This window comes from Mustela erminea, chromosome 7 (assembly GCF_009829155.1).
Source record: "Mustela erminea isolate mMusErm1 chromosome 7, mMusErm1.Pri, whole genome shotgun sequence".
NCBI classification, from domain to species: domain Eukaryota; kingdom Metazoa; phylum Chordata; class Mammalia; order Carnivora; family Mustelidae; genus Mustela; species Mustela erminea.
In genome coordinates this window covers 128,397,410-128,418,043 of record NC_045620.1, presented here as the reverse complement: position 1 = coordinate 128,418,043, position 20,634 = coordinate 128,397,410, and the positions used below count along the sequence as shown (strand labels likewise).

At 42.6% G+C, this 20,634-nt stretch overlaps 1 long non-coding RNA gene across 3 annotated transcripts; it reads left to right on the top strand.

Annotated features, from left to right (window-relative positions):
• Positions 1-1,651: 1,651 nt before the first annotated feature.
• LOC116596158 lies at positions 1,652-10,520 on the top strand. Of its 3 annotated transcripts, none has more exons than XR_004288033.1 (5): positions 1,652-1,958; positions 3,284-3,449; positions 4,118-4,185; positions 4,306-4,465; positions 10,239-10,264. It is a non-coding gene; the product is annotated as an uncharacterized LOC116596158 (long non-coding RNA). The 3 variants fall into 3 exon arrangements; XR_004288034.1 differs by having other exon boundaries at positions 1,653-1,958; positions 4,306-4,458; positions 10,239-10,253; XR_004288032.1 differs by lacking the exon at positions 4,306-4,465 and having other exon boundaries at positions 1,661-1,958; positions 10,239-10,520.
• The last annotated feature ends 10,114 nt before the right edge of the window (positions 10,521-20,634 follow it).

Here is a 20,634-nt window from a genome sequence, read left to right as displayed (position 1 = left end):
GATGCCAACAGCTCTCTCTACATTTTCCGAAGGAGGCTCCGTAGGTGGATGACCAAGGAAGCACGATGTTCTATGGCAAAAGAAAAAGAAAAAGAAAAAGAAAAAGAAAAAGAGAAAGAAAAAGAAAAAGGAGTCTTTCCATTTCCCAAAGTCCTTCCACATTCTGGAGGAGAGAGGGTGTTTGCTGAAAGCTTTCCCGATGATGACAGTTGCATGAGCTGCCAAAGAGCAAACTTGATGGCATTTAAAATGCATGGGTTTGTCCCCAGAGCAGACATATGGATGTTCTGATGCCTCTTAGCAAACTCTAGGGATCAGTCTCCCTCAAAGAACCATTCCCAGGTCTGAGATAGGTGACAATGCGCATGTTGTATTCTCGAGAACAATAGCCTATCACGTTCCAAGGTGGTTGTTCATCTGCCCGATAGGAACGGAAAGTGGGTGGGAAGTGAGGAAGTGAGGGTTTCTGGCTGCTGATGACCCGCGCAGGCTGAGGAGGGACTGCAGGCGACTCTTCAACTTTCTCAGCCCTCCAGATTCCCTGAACTTAGCTCCTGCAGCTGCTGACAAGGACCCAGGGAAGCAAAGAAGGGCAGCTCCCTTAGCTGCATCTGGAAACTCTGAGGCAAGCTGCAGTAGCCACCGGATCCCTAGCCCGAGTCAAGGGCAGAAACATGACTCTCCCCGCAGGGGCTGATGGCACCAGAACAGCGAGTGACATTCCCTTCAAAAGGACCGATGCTGCAGCTTCCTCCACTGCTGTCTTTGCTCCTCGGACTGGCGGCTCCCACGGCTCCTTCGAGGCCAGGCACCGTGTCTCCGGGCTTTTCACACGCCATCTCCCGGAATCCTCCTCCACACCCGCCGGCAAGGGCGCTCTCATCCGTCCAGCTGTCCGCAGGAGGAAACGGAGACTCAGAGACTTAGATGACTCGCGTGCCGTCTGAGTAGGATTTGGGAGGAAGTACTGAATAATGACTACGAACAAGGGCCTTCTGCTCAGACAAATCCGAGTCGGAAGCCTGGCTGGGCAACTTCCGGGCTGTGTGAACTTGGGCAAGTCCCTCAGCTGCTCCGAGGCTCAGTTTCTCCACCTGCCACGGGAAGACAATCCCGCGGCCTCTTGCAGGCCGCCTGCGCGGCAGGAGATCCAGAAATGTTACCCAACCTTCTCCCTGCTCTCATTAAATGACGGTGGTTTCTCTCTCTGCTCCCGAATCAGGGAAACGCGTCCTCTGCGTCCCTACAGGGTACGACGGTCTTTAAGGTGGTTCGTTTTGAAGCGTCTCTTGAGATTTGCGCAGGACGTTGCTCTGGAAGATGTTCCGTTGCCCGCTGGGGAGACGGTGGTCAATGGCTAACGGCCTGACCGCAGTCCTGCTAGCTCCGATTCAGTCTCTGTGTTTACCGTCCGGGGCGAGACGCTGTAGCACGACCGAGACCGCCTGCAGTTTGCAAAAGGAACACGAGCGGCCGCTGTGGCAGGGATCTGTGGCTGTGTAACCAAACACCTCAAACTCCAAACAAAAGTTATTGCTTAGGATTTTGTGGCTCCTCGGCTGGTGTCTCCCGGGCTCGCTCCTGCGGCTGAAGAACGGAATGGAATGACTGGCTCGTTCAAGGTGACCTGACTCAGATATCGGGGGGTGGCGCTGCTTACCAGCCCGAGCAGCTCGGTCTTCCCCTGCTCCGCCGTTCGTCCTTGGGAGGACTAATCCTCTTCCTCACAGCACGGCCGCCTCAAGGAAGAGAGCTCCAAGAGCACAAGCGCCGGTGTGTCAGCGTCTATCGAGTTTCTGCTCGAGTCATGATTGTTCGCAGCCCATTGGCCAAAGTGAGTCACGTGGCCAAGTTCCGAGTCACGTGGGAGGTGACGTAGACTTTATCCCCGGATGGGCGATGTGGTGAAGAATTCTGGGTATTTTGAATCCATCACGATTACAAGTATAAAATGTAAAGTAAGTAAGTAAGTAAATAAATAAAGTGAAGGCATCTGGGAGATATAATAAGAACAAAAAAGACTCCGACCCGTCTTGTAAATATTTCTGGTCTTTCTTGCCTCTGAGAGAGTTCAAGCCCTGCCCTATCCCATTTCCTTTCCACCAGCCCCTGGGCCTGCAAACTTGGTAGGAGCCTTGTCGGTCTCCTTCCTTTGCGTCCCCTGGCAGGTTGCGAAAGCTCCATCTTACATCTTACGTCCTCTCCTTTGGGAACTGCTGTACTCCTTTATTTCTTAAACTTTGTTCAGGGGACTTGACTTGTATGGCCTCCCCACCCCCTGCCCCAAGGCCCCTCCAGCCCAGTAACCGGACTCTGCTTCCAGGACTGAGGGCTGTGATGTAACTGACTCATCTGTTACTACTACGATAATTTTTCTAATTGACATTGCAATGTAATTATTACTTTTTGTTAATCCGATTAACATTTTGGAGACTACTTTTTTTTTTTAAAGATTTTATTTATTTACTTGATGGAGAGAGAGATCACAAGTAGGCAGAGAGGCAGGCAGAGAGAGAGAGGAAGAAGCAGGCTCCCTGTTGAGCTGAGAGCCCCATGCGGGGCTCGATCCGGGGACCCTGGGATCATAACCTGAGCCACCCAGGTGCCCCAGGAGACTACTTTTTAAACTTATTTTAATTAATACAGAAATAAAAGTGTTTCTTATAGAAATAGCTTATTATTATACTTACTGTTGCCTCACATGCCTTTTTAATTAAAATTATAAACATCTTTCCAAATCTCTTTCTGTATAGGTGTTTACATAAACATTAATATAATCAACACACATTATATAAACAAGAATTTTGAATTTTTAAGATCTAACTAATATTACATTTGTGCAGCAGTGCTAAAATGTATTTAACCAATCTCCTGACAATGAACATTTAGGTTGTTGTTATTTATTTTACTAGAATAAACCATGTTGCAATGAATATCCTTTATGTATAACTTAACAAATTTATTATGATTACTTCCTTAGTACATACTCCTGAAAATGGGATCACTGGGCCAAAAGATAAATACAATTTATACAACTGACTTTGCCAGCTTGCCCATTAAATAATTTTACAGGTTCATATTCTCAAGAATTATGTGTAAGAACAAGAACACCCCCTGTCTTCCCACTTTCTTGTGATTATGTTTAAAAGCCCAAGTTTTGTTTTGTTTTGTTTTTCTAAGACAACAATCTAAACAACAACAAGCTAAAACAACAACAAGCTAAAAATTTAATATTTTAGCCCAGGGAAAGGGAAAAACCCTAAAAAACTTAATTTTCCAACAGCCTGAGAGCAGCTGGGCTGAGAACATCCCAGTCCAAGGCTCCCTGGAGACTGAGAGGAGGGAGAAGTCAGAAGAGCAACTGAAGGAAAAGTCCAGTCCCCTGCGCTTAGCGGAACAACAGGCTGTTCCCTTCTGATCAGACCTCACACAGAAGCCCCCAGGACCAGGTCAGGGCATATTCAAGGGCCAGACTCTGCTGACACCTACCCCCAGCAGAGGGACCCCACTTCAGAGACTGGGATATTTTTCAAACCAAATTCAAATTCCTCAGTGTCCTGGGATGAACATGAGGTACCAAAATAGCTCCATCTCCTGTGGGAAACTATCATTTCCATTCAGACCTGATCACTGCTTCCAGCTTTGGGATTGCTACAGCTTGGCAAGGAAAAAGTCCTAATTTATCCTTTAACAAGCTGAGCGGAAGTATTCCAGAAACCCACCATGGTTATAACTTTTCCTGCCACGCAAAATCCCAAACTCCATCTCCTTTTCCCCTTGTTTCCCCCCAAAACCTCCCTCTCCTTACACTTAGAACTTCCTTCTACTTACACGCCGAACTCTGTGATAGAAAACAGTTAAGTATTTTGACATTTGGGGCTCCTTCCAAATAGTACTAGAAAAGGGATTGTTATCTCTTTGTTATGCTGTAAGCATCATGATTAATGTCTGAAGTAAGTCTGGGGATTTTTTTGTGAAGGTCTTCATAGGGCTTTGCTTGGGATCTTAACTCCAGGGGAGTCCATGTGCTGGGGCTAGGGCTGGATACTGTAGAAATTTAACTATTTTGCTTCCATTTTGCTTATAAAATATTGTAAGTGTATATTTTCTCTTCTAGGCCAGGGGCAACTGCTGAGGAAGCAATGTGTCAGCTCAAGTCTTACCCTCTGGCAACCTTTTGGTAAGGTGAGGACCTTCTAGAAGTCTGAGTATCAAAGTAAATCTTCGTTATAGTAACATCTTATTTCTTCATACTTGAATGCAAAAATTTGATGGCTTTTCATTTATATTATTTATTCATGTCAGAACAAGAGGTGCCCTTAGAAATCAATCTTCTAATTCAAAACCCTCATTTGGAAAAAACTGCAGCCCAGAGAGAGGACATGAGGTGCCCACGCTCATATATATCTTGTCATTACCAACCAAGCTCTGGACCGAAGTGTAGCCTTATGATGTGTGGTGAGAGGTATTTCCTTTGTCTCCTTCTTAGAGCTTTTCAGTGGACACATTTTCGCCTATTTCTAAGTGGTCTTTAGGTACCTGGAGCAATGCTGGGCATTTTGCAGTTTATCACACCAATCATCCTCGTAATTCTATCAGTACCATCATCCTTATTTTACAAGGAAGGTTTTGGAGATGTTTTATAAGTTGCCTGATATGATGTATTCATTTTTTATGGCTTCCATAAAAAATTACCACAAATTTAGTGTTGTAACACAAATTTGCCATCTTATTGTTTGATAGCTCATACGTTTGAAGTGGATCTCATTAGGACAAAATAGGATGCCGAGAGCATCGTTTTCCTTCCGGAAGGTTCTATGTGAAAATATGTTTTCTTGCTTTCTCTGGTTGCTAGAGGCTTCCTGGTTCATGGGCAACTTCTTCAATCTTCACAGCCAGCAACAATGGGCCTGACCTTTACATTGTATCTCTCTGATCCTGTGTCTTCCATCTTGTCTCTCTCTGACTACAGCCAGGAAAGGTTCTCTGCTTTTAAGGACTTCTGTGATTATTAGCTCAGGCTCACTCAGATAATCTACAATCTTTCCATTCTCAGGGTTTGTAATCTAGTTGCAAATCCCTTTTTTCCACATAGGGTAACATATTCATAGGTTAGAGCATGGGCATGCTGGGGGAGGTCATTATTCTGCCTACCCTCGTCTACCCTCTGGTCCTCAAAGACAACTGACCTACTGCAAGATTCATTCTTCCTATGTCAAGGTCTCCAAAGTCTTAACCTATTATGTGAAAGAAGCTAGCATGTGGCAGGGTAGGTCTCTGGTTCCAAAGCCCACTTTATGGTTGGCCAATGGCCCATGCTGCCATTTTACTAAAACATGGAGATGTACTTCTTTTACTGATTTGCATGAGCTCCCAAATCACAGAGAGTTAAACCATCCGCTCTGTGAAGACAGGAGACTATCTAGTGTGTTCATCATTCCATCCCAGCACCTACAACACAGCAAGCACTAGAATTTTGCAGAGCACATGTATGTTGAAGAAAGCAAATATTTAAGTAAACCAATGGCATAAACACTGTATGAAGACATATAGTTGTTACTTATTTTCCTTGTTGCAAAAAACCTTGTATTCTTAGTGTTTTTCAGGGCCATTTGAAAATAGATTACAAACCTTGCCAGAGCCAAGGTTGCTCTTCCAGGTAAACTTATCATCCTGCCTATGCTCCATCTGGGTTTTAATTACTAATAAATGTCTTTTCAGGCATTGTGGTTCCTACTAAAATTAGATCACAGCCCATGGATTCTGTTTTAGATTTAAATACAGCCACTGAAATTAGAGATTGCCAAATATTTGTTATTCTCAGTATACTTGGGTATATTCTGGGTGTAAGCATCCTGATTGTTTTTGTAGGTAGAATGCTGTCCTGTAGTTTTTCCTAACATCCTATCTGTGATGATTTCTTTGATGGAACACAGGAGAAAACAGTATCATTTACCTTAAAAAATGCATTAAAAAATAATTTAGCTTAGGGGTGCCTGGATGGCTCAGTCGGTTACACATCCAACTCTTGATTTCGGCTCAGATCATGCCTTTGGGGTCATGAAATTGAGCCCCGCATCAGGCTCCAAACAGTTCAAACCTGCTTAGGATTCCCTACTTCCCTTTGTCCCCTCCCCCACCTCATGCTCCCACTCTCTGTAAAACAAAATAAATAAGTTGAAGAAAATTAGTTTAGATTAGTACTAGCTAGGATTGAGAGTGGGAATACGGATTAACTGTAAATGAGCACAAAAGATTTTATGGTAGTGATAGAAATGTTCTAAAACTGGGTTTTGATGACAGTTGCACTACTGAGTAATCTCTTTGAAGATTATTAAATTGCACACTTAAAATAAGTGAATTTTTTAGTATATAAATTATACCCCAATAAAGTTGTTAACAAAGCATTTTGCCTATCATCCACTCAAAAGCATTGTCCATGTTTTGTGTTAAATATGATTATTTTTTTACCAAAACAGTCTCTAAATACAGTTTTCATGATAATAAAACCCAAGCTTCTTCAACTGTATCTTGGCCCTATTAGTAAGAAATGCTGAGCATGGTCACACTTAGCTGCTCCAGAAGTAAACATGTCATGCTTGTTTGCCTTTTTCTTCCCAGACAATTTAAGAGCAAATAGACATTCATTCTTAATCTTTACAAGATTTTGATATTTGGTTTATCTTAAATTTATCAGAGTAATTGCTTTGATATGATTCAGAACCATAGATTTTTTTTTTTAATATCCTAGGATTCATTTCAAAGGAATAATTCAACCCCAGTCCATCAGTGTGCTTCTATAGAGACAATTCAGTTTTTATGACAACTGGAACCCAACATGCTTTTATATACACAGGAGTCAGTTAGACAAAAACAGAAGACCCAATACTTACCAGCTTTTCAGCTTTTGTGGACCTGAATGTCGACCACTTAAATGCATTTATGGGCCAATATACACGGTATCTAATATAGAAACATGTATGCTATTGCAAAAAAAAAAAATCTTTAAGGGATTACTAGGTTTAGGGGCACCTGGGGGGCTTAGTCTATCAGGAGCAACTGACTCTTGATTTCAGCTCAGGTCATGATCTCGGTGTCTTGAGCTGGAGCCCTCCCTCAGGCTCTGTATTGAGCATGGAGGCTGCTTAAGATTCTCTCCCTCCCTCTCTCTTTACATCTACCCCCCTCCCCCATCCTGCTCACTCACGTGCTCTCTCTTCTTTCTGAAATTGTACAACTAACTCAGGAGCTTGAAGGATGATTCTGTGTTCCTTAGACAGAGTCTTGGACTGGCCCTTTCCTCATCAGAGAGAACATATGGTACAATGTTAGAGTCTCTAGGCTTGGTTCCTAGGGGGACCTTCTGCTTCATTTCTTGCTCTCTGCTTTCTAGTCCAGTTCTTCTTTCCCATGAGGATCGCTGACATACCTGGAAGAGGTACTAAAAGTGCAGATTCCAAACCTATGGAAGCAGAATCTCCAAGGTAGGATTCCAGGACTCAGCATCTTCAACAAGAGCGACAGGTCATCATTATAATGCACGGTAATATCTAAAATATTTGATCTGAGAATCTTGCTAATATTTGAAGATTCAGTATGGACTCCTCAGATTTATTAACATTCCAAGAAAAAGTGTTTATCAAGCTTTAATGTGCACATGGATCACCTAGGGATCTTGTTAAGATGCCGACTCTGATTTTAGAGGTCTGGAGAGGAGCCTGCTTTTCTGCATTCTAACGAGACCCAGGGATGCTCATGTTGCCAGTTCATGGGCCAGACTTGGATGAACGGAGCTTCAAAGCATATTCAGGCCCTGCTAGAGGATCAGAATGTCTCCCAGAGGACAGAGCACAGCAGCTGCCCCAGAGACCATTCTGCGTGAATACCCTTCCATTTTGGAGTGGGAGCAAACGTGTTTCCGGGAATCTGGGCTCAGTGTAGGGACCTGATGCTTTTCTCGGGCTGCATAGAATAGAACCAAGGAAGGGATGAAGGTCCCTGCGGAGAGGGCATGAGAGGCATAACCTGGGAGCAGAGCCATTTGGGAGGCCTACCTCACACAAAATGTAAGGGCCAGAGAAACAAAGCATGTAAATATGGAAATAGACTCTGAAGATGGAGAACAAAGTCAACATGTCCGGACAGGAAGGCAGGAGGCAGACACAGGGATCCCTGAATGCTGAAAGGTATCTGCAAGGGACATTTACAGAATGTCTGCAACTTTCACAGGTGGGGAGGAAGCCACTATGAACTCAGCACCCTCTGTTTAATCCTGGATGTATAATGTTTATACTTTTATGGAGCCATAAGTTATTTCTTAAATGATCTATTCTAATTATTTGAAGGTGTAGTTCCCAAACCAAAATATGCCCCAGAATCAGCCAGGGAACCCTTAGAACTAGGGCCTGGACCCCACAGTCTGGGAGTCTGACTCCAGTGTGTCTGGAGAATCTGTATTTTAACAAGCATACAAGGTGTTCATGCTGCAAGTACCCCAAGGCTCACACTTTGAGAAAAAGGGACTGCAATGACAAAATCACCCTTGTGACCATTTGGCCTTTCTCTGGTTGAAATTCAGAGCATTATTTGTCCTCCAGGAAAACTGAAATGTAGTATTGTATATCTGGAATAATACAGAGTAGCAATGAAATGAAATAAATAGTATTGATTATATCATTACTCTGCAGTGTGATGTTGCTCAGTTTTCCTCTCATACCTTAGCTTTTTCTGCAAGAAGTCCCTTCCTCCGGCCACACAATAATAACTACTGGTTGTGTGCGTGTGTGAGAAAGGGGGGAGGGGAGAGAGTTTATAATTCTATAGTTAGAAAGTTCTTTTTTTATTATTTATTTTATTATTTCATTGTATTTTATTTCATTTTACTTTTTTGAGAGCAAGACAGAGAGAGAGCCAGAGAGAGTTTACAAGTAGGGGAGCAGAGGGGCAGAGGGAGAGGGGGAGAGAGAGAAGCATAAGCAGGCTCCATGGCCAGCAGTGAGCCCAATGTGGTCAACCATGAGGTCATGACCTGAGCTGAAATCAAGAATCAGAAGCTCAACTGCCTGATCCACCCAGGTACCCCAGCAAGTTCTTTTTTTTTTTTAATACCAATTGTCTCATTCACTCTTGAGAACAATCTAGCTATTGTTATTTGGCCCCTTTTTACAGATAAAGAATCAGAGTCAGAGAGACTAAGGAATTTCTATAAAATCATATTATAGAGAGTCCCTGACCCCAGATCCTACACTCTGACCATGATACTGGATGCCTGTTGATATTGGCTGGAAGGGTCAGGAAGCCACAGCATTTTCCTTTTCTCATAGCATGTGTTAATGTGAGTTTTGTGTCCTCACACCTGGTTTTTCTGTGCAAAAGACATTATTTAGAAGCAATTCTGGTTTCAGATAGTAATACTCAGTTTTTTGTAGTTACAAATCCAAAAATCTAGTTCTCTTTTTAGCCTTTTAAGTTTACTTACAAATATTATTATATGTTTTATATATTTAGCACATTTAATAATCAGTTTGAGTTTTAACAACCTAATTAAATTTCCTTTGCATTTCAAACTGTATTTATGTGTTTAATAATCTGGTTTCATTTAGAAATACATCAGTTATCTGAAATAGAAATAAAACCATCCCAAGTACTTAAATAGCTTAAAAATCTAATAAATTAAACTTATGTTTATGGTGAATTTGAACTCTCTTAAATATTCTAACATTGTGAATATAAACTTGGAAATTGTTCAGTTTTAGAGAAAATAGGCCAATTAAAAAAGTCATTCTTAAATATATAAATGTTAAAAATGTCATTTTCTTGTATATTTACATATTAGTTCTAAGTTGTCTTGGTTTAAAGATACTTACATGCTAATTAAACAATTACATCATCCTAAGCTACTTTGGGACATACCTCTCCTGGCAATAAGTTTGTACAACAAAAGATTTTGGCCCTAAAACTGATCAGATTTTTTGTTAACAACAATGTCCAGGCCTGGGCTCTATTTATATCTGTAACAAGTCCTCTGTAATTTAAAGGAGCTGGTCACAGAAATTTCATTTCTTAAAAAGTATAATTGACTTAATTCTTCTAGCCATTCAAGTAAATCTTCCTCTCCATGAAGGTGAGATTTTTGCAATTTTAGCCCTTAAGACATTTAAGCATCTCCTATTCTAATTAAAAAGATTTTCAAGCTTGATCCATTTAAATTATTTTTATTTTTTCTCCTTGATTTTCAGGGTCAAAACTTTCTGCACGATCTGAGGGGTTTGAAGACATTAAAATTATTTTTGATTGAATTTTAAGTTATCTTTCTTAACTTTGACTAGCAACTCCAGATTTTAAGATCATTGCCTAGCATGTTGGATACTGACCAGTTAAGGGAGAGGAACCATTCAGGCGGACATATGAATATCCACCTTTATTACTGGAGAAGCTGAACTGGAGAACCCAGCCTGAGTTGGCAACCATCCTCCCTCCCAAATGCCTTCCCCACCCACTTCCCATCCAAGACCGCATGGGACAACTATGACATCAGTTAGGGTTTCATATTCTCAAGATGCAGGGAAGAGAGAAATACCACAAATGGATGGGTATTGCTTTTAAATGTTAACTACACCCAGGCCAGTCACATGGCATCCTCCAAAGATGTACATGCTCCTCCAGAAAGGCCAAGAATTTTACTCTCGATAAGAATTCCATTGATTGGGGTGCCTGGGTGGCTCAGTGGGTTAAGCCTCTACCTTGGGCTCAGGTCATGATGTCAGGGTCCTGCTTCCCCCTCTCTCTCTGTCTGCCTTTCTGCCTACTTGTGATTTCTCTCTCTGTCAAATAAATAAAATCTTTGAGGAAAAAAAAAAAAAGAAAGAATTCCATTGATAGAAACACAGTGAAAGGGCATTGGGAGTCCCTCTAAAATTCTGAGTCCTACATAGGAAAAATATTTTTTAAACTGCTTTGAAAACAAAATGGTTCTATTTAATTGTAGATTACGTTGATTACTGTGTCTAAGGGGATATAAATGCTGGAACTGTCAGAATTATTCAGGATGAGGGACATCTGGGTAGCTGTCGGTTAAGCATCTAACTCTTGATTTCTGCTCAGGTCGTGATCTTAGGATTTTGAGAATGAGCCCTGTTTTGGGCTCTGTGCTGAGCATGGAGCCTGCTTAACATTCTCTCCCTTCTTCTTCTCCTGCCCTGACCCACCCACCCCCAAAAGAAAAAAATAATTATTCAGGGTGAAATCTTCACTCACAAGGAATATTTACTGTTCCTTATGCCTTGAGCAACAATTTTAATATATTGTGTTGGACAAAATAGGGTAAGAAAGAGAGAAAATGTTGAATGGATGGGGAAGCCTGTATCGACCAAGGAAGAATTCACTGAAAGTTTAAGCAAGCAGACATTTCTTTGGGCAATTAGAATTGCAATCCAGGAAATACAGATTCAGGTAGAAAGCTGACTCTGTTCCAAGGAAGACAATGATAGGGCAAAGTTAGAAGGGCCAAACGTCATGAGTGTCATTCTCACTTAGGTCCTCTAAGTAAAACAGATTGAAACTAGGTTAGCTGGGATTGGTTGAGAAAATATGCAAATCATGGATTTAAAATTTGTCAAATCCAGTGGCTCCTTTCTTTGAAGCAAAGAATGCAAAGAATTTAGGTATCTTGGTGAGGAAGGAGTTAAGTCTAGGCTGAGGGCTTGTAGTTGGCAAAAAAGTTCCTAGTTCCTCTGACAAGGACTTGTATGAATTCCTCCTCCCTGGCAGCCTCCTGACCCTCTTGCAGAAAAGACTCTAGCTAGACTTGTTTGCTTCATTTTGAAATCTCCTTTTACAACTATTTATTGCAATAATAACAAATAGGAGGTATTTGGATTATCCACAACCTTTCTGCTCCAAAAGTGTGGCTAACTGAGAGTCAACTGTGGAAATTTTTATTCAGTTAGGCTTTTTAATCGCCAGGACTGCCATAAATCAGTGGGAAGCCCAGCTCATGCTCCTCCTCTGACTCACCATTAACTGTATAGGCTTGATGGGCCTTTAGGGAATTGAGTGAGTGTGGTTTTCTTTAAGATTCCACATTTCAAGTCCTTTGTAAGTGGTCTGCATTTTAACTCTGTGACAAGTCTATAGGGGCCCCTGGCTTGTCCTTATCTCCTTGAAGGGAAAGATGGGAAGCTGTCCTCCAACTCTATCTTGTCACACACCTGACTGTACCCCTAACAAGGGGCTGGAGAAAGGATAGGGTAAGAATAGCACTATCTCCCTGTAATCTCTGGTCCAAGTCACCAGCCTCTTTTCCCCAGACAATTATAATAGCCTCCTGGTACATCTCCCTTTTCCCACTCAAGTTTCTTATAGTCAATTTCTCACTCAGAACCCAGAATAATTATTTTAGAATATAAGTTGGAATATGTCACTTACCTCCCAAATCCCTCCAAATCTTTCCCCAGATTTCAAAATCCTTATTCGGGACGCCTGGGTGGCTCAGTTGGTTGGACGACTGCCTTCGGCTCAGGTCATGATCCTGGAGTCCCGGGATCGAGTCCCGCATCGGGCTCCCAGCTCCATGGGGAGTCTGCTTCTCTCTCTGACCTTCTCCTCGTTCATGTTCTCTCTCACTGTCTCTCTCAAGTAAATAAATAAAATCTTAAAAAAAAAAATCCTTATTCAATTCACTTCATAAACCCAATGTGATCTGGTTCCTGGGCAGCTCGCCACTGTCATCACCCACTCTTCTCTTTACTTACTTTATCCAGCCACGCCCACCTCATTGACTGTTTCTAGAGCATGATGAACTTTCTTTGTATTGGCTGTTCTCTCTTGTCCCAGAGCTCAATTCATCATGGCACCTCAGTCCCTTCATCAAAAAGACCCACTCTTATTGGATGCATTGTTTCCCTGCCACAAATTCATGTGTTGAAGTCCTAACCCAGGACCTCTGAATGTGGCTATACTTGAGAAGGAGTCTTTCAAGAGGTGATTAAGTTAAAATGAGGCTCTTAGACTGGGTCTTCATTTGACTGGAACAATTCCCTTATAAAAAGAGGAAATTGTGGATGAAGAGACACCAGGGATGTGCACACACAGAGAAAAGACCATGGGAGGACACAGTGAGAAAGTAGCCATCTACAAGCCAAGGAAAGACATCAGGGAAGAAATAATCTCTGCAGCCCCTTGACCTTGGGCTTCCAGTCTCCAGAACTGTGAGAAACAAATTTCTTTTATTCAAACCTCTCAGTGTGTGTTGATTTGTTACCCAGCCTGAGCAGACTAATATATCCACCCTGACCATTCAGTCCATAAGAGCCTGCCTCCATTCCCTTGACCTAAATTTAGTTTCCTTCATAGTCCTTCTTTTGTGACATTGGAGCACATACTTATGTTCCTTTTTATTTTTGTTCTGTCCCCCGACTTCAATGTAAACTTCACAAAGGCAGAGACTTTAGCATACTCATTGCCCAGGACAGTGCCTGGCCCAGAACAGATACTCAATAAATAGTTATTAATAAATAAATGGGTGGGATGGGTTGCTAAGATTTCTTATCCCCCTGGTCTTTTGCTGCCTATCTCTATTCCATCTCTGTGATGTCTTCCTTGACTCCTAGAGAACTTCCTGATTTTCTGGACACCTCCTGTCCCTGGTCTTCCACTGAGAATGTTGATGTTGGACCCATCCTTCTGTTACCTGATGGCTCATTGCCTATTGGGTGATGCTGCTGGGTCTTGTGTTTACTCTTTTCCTCCAGCAAAGGTAGGTTTGCCTGGAAAGGAGTTTTGCACTTGGTTTTAAGTGCTATGTGTCTCTATACTTACGGCTAAAGTGTATATCTCCAGCCATTCTCCTGGCACTTGGATTGCACAGTCTGCCCATTCCTTATCCTGCTGAGAGAGACTGAGACGAGGCTTCTCAGACAAATGCAGCTAATGCTTGTCCAGCCCAGCAGACACTCGGCACAAAAGAAAGCGCTAATCAATAACTTTGACTCGCTCTGCTGCAAACTTTCAATTTTGATGCTCTAAAGACTGTGTTCATTCTAATGGCTAAGTGGTGATGCTACACTCAGAATTGGGTCCATCTACACGGCTTGCCAGATTAAGAAGATATGGATGACTGGGTTATTTTCTGTAATGGAAGCATGGGCGGGGGCCAAGAATTTGTGCAAAGTCTCCAAACCAGCATTCAAAGCCTTCCCCAAATTGATTCTATGCTTCATCTTTCGTTGTTCAATGTGAAGCTCTGTTCTACTCCCAATAGAATGTTTACAGCTTCCTGGGTAGGCCTTTGACATTCCCATCTCTGGCAGATGCCTTTTCATCTCTGGTTCCTTTCTCCCTGATTATGAGATAAGCAGTTGAGTAAGAACAAATATTACCTTTGGTTTCATGATAGACTGAACTCTCCCATCCCTCATTTTTATCTATAAGATGTTACCCATCCTTCAAGGTCATCCTCCGTTAATAAGTAAATGAGTAGTCAGCATGTGCCAGGTTTTTAATATTAATATTTAATATCAATAGTATGTGCCTTAGTTTTTTATATTGGAAACCTGTTTGATTCTTACAATGATGTTATGATACAGGTACATATATTATCTACAGATTATGGATGAGGGAATAGAAACAGAGATCTCATTTCCACTTCTGCAAGAGATCTCTCCTGATCTTGCCTATATGCTCTATCTAAATGCTTCTTCACTGAACTTCAGAAGCACACATTTCTTTGTTGCTAGCTTATTTGTTCCTGTAGGGTAATTCTATGTATACTTTTCTGATTCATGCTGGCTTATGAACCACTTAAAAACATATACTATCTCTTAATAATCCATTTATTCATCATAATACTTCTTGCTAGACACAAGTGTTTAAGAATTGATTCTGGAATTGGTTTGGATTGACTGTGGGGACCTGGAAGCCCTCAGTTTGCTGTTCAGTGTGCCCACAGGACCCAGACCTTGATGCACAGGTGGGGCTCCAATCTAATTCCATAGCCAATTTCATAGCCAAGTTCTTTGGCTATGGTTTTGGGGGGGGGTGGTATATGCCTTGGCCCAGCACCAGGGCTCTTTCTGAAGAACAGACACAAACAGCTGCTCAGATGTCATTGTCCCTCTTTGGTGATGGAGGATGTTTTGGATAGTTTCAGGAATGCAGTAGAGATTGAACCCATTTGGGAAGACTGGGCTCTTCCCATCTGCTGGGATCTGGGCTAGAGGTGTTAAATACATCTATCTATTACTTTATTTTGTCCTTCCATCTAAGTCAGCAGGGAATAACCAGAGCTCTATCCTTTAACAGGTCTAGCCCTCCTCTCTAGGAAGCTTCCTCTTTTGGCTCTTGCCCTGCTCTCTTCCATGGCCCATAAGTGTGCCATTCACAGGGCATGAAGCACAGATAGCCCTGTGTGACATTTCACTTTCTGTGGATTTGCACATTTCTTCTCTTGGATATGATGGAGAATTCCTAGAGACCAGAGGTGGAGCTTATACTTCCTTTGAGTCCCATGGTTAGGTATAGAGCTTGGACACAAAGGTAACTTTGTGATAGACCCACCAATCGACCACCACATGCTTGTGGGCATTGTGCAGATCAGACAGGTACCATGGGATCAGATGATTGAATAGATCATGAAATAAGCCAGGTGTACCACAAGCATAGCTATGATACATGAAGAGAATTGCAAGGAAATTTTTGGAGAGTCTGATATCCTACCTTAAAGGATATTTATAATCAAATATCCTTTAAGATTTTTAATTTAAAAAGATTAAATTAAAGATTCTGGCATCAGTTATACAGTGAGCCTGTAGAAATGTTAATACACCTGCTTATGTTGCCCAATGAATGAATTGCAGAATCAAGGTTTGAACTCAGATTTTTTTTAAAATTTTTATTTATTTATTTGACAGAGATCACAAGAAGGCAGAGAGGCAGGCCGAGAGAGAGGGAGGGAAGCAGTCTCCCCGCTGAGCAGAGAGCCCGGTGCCGGGCTCTATCCCAGGACCCTGGGACCATGACCTGAGCCGGAGGCAGAGGCTTTAACCCACTGAGCCACCCAGGTGCCCCTGAACTCAGATTTTTTAATACCAACTCTGCTCTTCACACTTGTGACACTTACACTTCATTCTTGAAGGACTGTGGAATTGAAACCAGCCCTAAGCTTACTGACAGGGGTACACGGTTGAGCTCTATCTTCTCTCCAGAAAACATCTGAACCAGCTTCCCATTTTCTTTAGTCCTTGGCTTTTTCAATGCACAAAGCCATTTAAAATTAATTAAATTGATTCTTATCTTCAAGCTGGTCCTGGATAATGCATTTGTAGTTGCCAAAGGAGCTTCCCCAAAGGCATGTTAATGATATATTGGTTTTTCATTGTCATTTTTTTTTTTTTTTGGTTCCATATCCCAGGCCTTCAATTTCCAAGAACAATAATCGTGGCTGTTATTATCATCACATAGAAGGAAACAAAATGTTCCAACCTCCCAGAGAGATGGAATCCCCATTAGGCTCTGGTGACAATGATATGGGCTTTTCCCTTTGTCTGACAGCATCTCTGAGACAATGGCAGGACCTTGGTTTCTGAACACGCTGAATTCAAAGTCAGAATTATGACTGTTGAGACATTACCTTCCACAGTGATCGATGGGAACCTCAGTTACTGCAAGTAGGCAAAATGAAAAAGAAATGACAAATCCCGAAAAGCTCGTGAACACAATGTTATTTTGTGCCAAAGTTCCTTCATATCATGGTGCAAAACAATAAAAGCTATTGTGTGCCTTAATTTGAAACACCTCTTGATTATAAACATCCTCGGGGGTATGATGGAATTGTTTTGGTGTTCCTTGTGTCACCTGGTGTAATTCTTCCATCTGCAAAATGAGACCGGAGCCTTTAGGATCCAGGAATACAAGATGTGATATAAAAGTGAATTAAAGTGTCAAAACACTGTGACTTGAGGACCATTCTCTCCAAATTCCAAATACCAGCAAGTCTAACTTTGAAAGCCTTCCTCTGAGACATGCTGGAAGCACACACAGCACCTGGAGATGATAATACATCAACATAGTGGAGAAGTTAGGCTGGGTTGACATGTCTATCAAGACAGCAGAGATACAAAGAACACAACCTCATTGTCCAGGCCAGTTAGCAACTATTTCTTCTTCACCATGGAGTTGAACCCATTAAATGAAGCTGCTCCAGAATCCCAGTCCCATGGGTTTCCTAGTTTGGCTAATCACTCTGGGAACCTCTTGAACCCAGCAGTGAGGCAGAGAGAAGCAGAATTGGCTTAATGGATTCCTGCCTGAACCCAGGGGAAGCAATTCTGCAAGAGCTGGTGGCAGAGTCTGGGTGGGAGAAGGCCAGCCCACCCTCCTGCCAACACCTCTCCTCAGTCAGCGGCTCATGCGCTGTAGACAAGTTCCTGCCTATTAGGGTCTGGCCATGGGGTGGGCATCCAGTGCAGTCTGGGTGTGGGCAATGTGGTATTATTAATTCTGGTTCAACCATGACCCAGACTTGGGACTTCTCCAGTCCCAACATGAATTTTCTGGGATGTTGGACTAGGAAATCCCCAAGGCCCTTTCTGTCACTAAAATGTGATAGTCTGACAAAATGCTCTTTTGTGAAGGTGTGAACTGTTCTTCAGTTTCATTATAGAGTCCCCCATAGTGAATGCCACTCATGGTCCATCTGGACATAAAATACATCATAGGAAATCCACAAGGTTTCCATCCCTCTTTCTCCCTCCTGAGCTCCCTCCCCCCTTTCTTGTTCTCTGTTTTATAGAAAACACTTTGATGCTCTGTTAGCTAATATGAACTATAAAGTGTAGCTTTCTCAAACCCTATTTTTCTTTCTTCTCACTCTCAACATGTTTCCTTTTATTTCAAAAGGGAAATTGGAGCAGCTGTAGAGGGAAATCCTACAACTTCTTTCCTCCAATCTGAAAACACATCTGCGTTTGTCCCATCCTTTCTCCTGCGTCCCTGTTGTCATAGAAGTGTCCCTCTTCCTCCTCCGCTGTTCTACAGCCCTTGCTGGCAATGTGCCCTTACATCATTCTCTTTTCTCTCAGGTATATTTTGGGCCTTTCCTTTTTGAATTGACCTTCCCATCAAAATTTCAATGTGCTCAAGCTTTTCCCATCTTAACACAAAACAATAGTCCTTAAAAACAACCAACCAGGGGCACCTGGAAGGCTCAGTTGGTTAAGCATCTGCTTTTGGCTCAGGCCATGATCCCAGGGTCCCGAGATGGAGCCCGACGTTGGGCTCCCTGCTCATCAAGAAGCCTGCTTCTCCCTCTCCCAATGCCTCTCTTCCCGCTTTGAGTTTTTTTCCTCTCTCTCTCAAATAAATAAAATCTTTAAAAAAAGAAACAAAACAACCAACCATATCCATGAGCTCATTTTGCCAGCCCATTATCACACAATCCCTTTCTATCCACAGACACCTTCTCTAAAGAATTACCTCTCCTCATTGCTCTGCCCGCCCCTGCCATGTTCTCCCTCACTTCTCCTGTAACCCTCATCCTACGCCAGTCTCCTTCCACTGCTGCCATTAACCCAAACCTTCTTTTACTAAATGACTACAGACAAGTATGTCATTAAGAAGACAGCTGCCGTGGGCAGTGACTTGCACTAAATCCACACACTGACTGGGATTCTTAGGTATGTATCTCTACTTTCCTGTCTAGCAGGTGGTCCTATTCCTCCTTCAGGCCTTGCTCCCAAAGCTCTAGGTTCTGTCACCTCCTTGGGGACTTCTTTCAATGATTCTCCTCTCTCTTGGATTATTCTCATTCCATACCGTCAAGCATTAAAAATGAGCTCTCTTTAACCTTCAAAACTTTAGCCTCTTTAACTGTGTTCACCAGCCTTACTGCTCTAAAGATTTCTATATGCTCCCTCTTTCCGTATTTTCCTTCCTAGTTGTGATACTGTGATTTATAAGAAGAAATAAGTATTTGGTCTTGGACCCAGTTCCTGGCACAGAGCTCCTCAAACCCTTGGATTTTTCTAAGTGATGAGAGCTATAAGGGTGTCTTTGTCATGTTAATGAGGTGATTTTTGGAAAGCGCCTAAGGATGGAGGCCAGCTTCCAGTGGAGCAAAGGAGGGAAGTCATATGTGACTTCCTGTCCTCTAAGAATGTCACTGTTCACCTCTGGCTTCTTGCTGCTGGAGTCCCTTCACCTCTTCAGTGAAGATGGCTCCTCACCAGCCCTTTCTTTCCCATGTGGCCCATATTTAGTCCATGGGACACATTTATATCCCCTCAAAAAGCAGACCATTCCCAACACAGCTGTGCTGTCCTGGATCCAATACCCAACCTAGACAGAACTCTGATGGTTTTATCTTCTAAATACATCTCAGCTCCACTTTTCTTTCTTTCTCCCAGTCACACTCTAAGACACCACAGTCTCACCTGGGACAGTGTCTTTCTAAGTCACCTCACATCTACCCTTCCCTATGCCACCCTCCTCCTGACCCCCTCCCCCCAGACCCAATCTGCTCTCCATCCTGTAGCCCTAGTTCCAGGGTATCAGAGAAAGTGAGCTGGGCAGCTTGAGTGGCTGGATTGGTGAAAAGAAGCAGAGACACACTGAGTGGGTGGGGCCTTTGAGGCAAATACTGCCGGTACCCCCTTCCCAGAAGTCACATGTTTCTCTCTCTTAGTGCCTGTTTGGCAAAGGGGTTTTAATTAGTGGAGAGGGGAAGGTAGGACCTCAGTAAACCCAGGCAGTGATCCTGTTCCAGAATGAGAGATGAGCCAACATACATACCCAGAAAATGCTAGAGGTATTGGGGAACTGTTGAGTGTTGGGGCTGAAAGGCATCCAGCAGCTTGCCTGGTTCAAACAAAGGAAAAGTGGATCACATGATTCTGGTTAGCACAAAACCATGGTTTCTTCTACTCATTTTGGTAAGTTTCTTACGTGTGGCTCTGCCTGTGCGTGGGTGTATGTGTCCTGGTTTTCAGAAGCTGTGCCTGAACCAAATGGCAGAGTGGAAGCCTTCACGTCTAGGTGTGCATTCAACTCACCTACACAACTTTCTAAGACAGGTCCCGAGTCTACCACCAGAAGCTCTCATTTTGAGAATCCAGAGTGGGTTGAAGAATCTGATTTTTTTTTTTTTAAATTATTGTTATTTTATATTGTAAAATACACATAACTTAAAATTTTCCAACTTAACTATTTTTAAGTGTGCAGTTCAGTGGCATTAAGCATACTCATACCATTGTGCAAACACCACTACCATCCACCTCCAGAACTCTTGTCACCTCGAATAACTGAAAATTAGTGCCCATTACACACTAACTCCCCCTTCTCCCCTCCCCCAGACTCTGATGGCCACCATCTTACTTTCTGTCTCTAGGTATTTGGCTACTCTAGGTAGCTGGCTACTCTAGGTACCTCACATAAGTGGATCTTAAGTATTTGTTCTTTGTGATTGGCTTATTTCACTCCACAGAGTCCCAAAGCCTCGTCCGTGCTGTACCATGTGTCAGCATTTTCCTCCCTTTTAATGTTGAATAATATTCCATTGCATGTCTATACCGCAATTTGCTTATCCATTCGCATGATGATGGGTTCTTGGGTTACTTCTGCTTTTTTGGTTATTGTGAACAA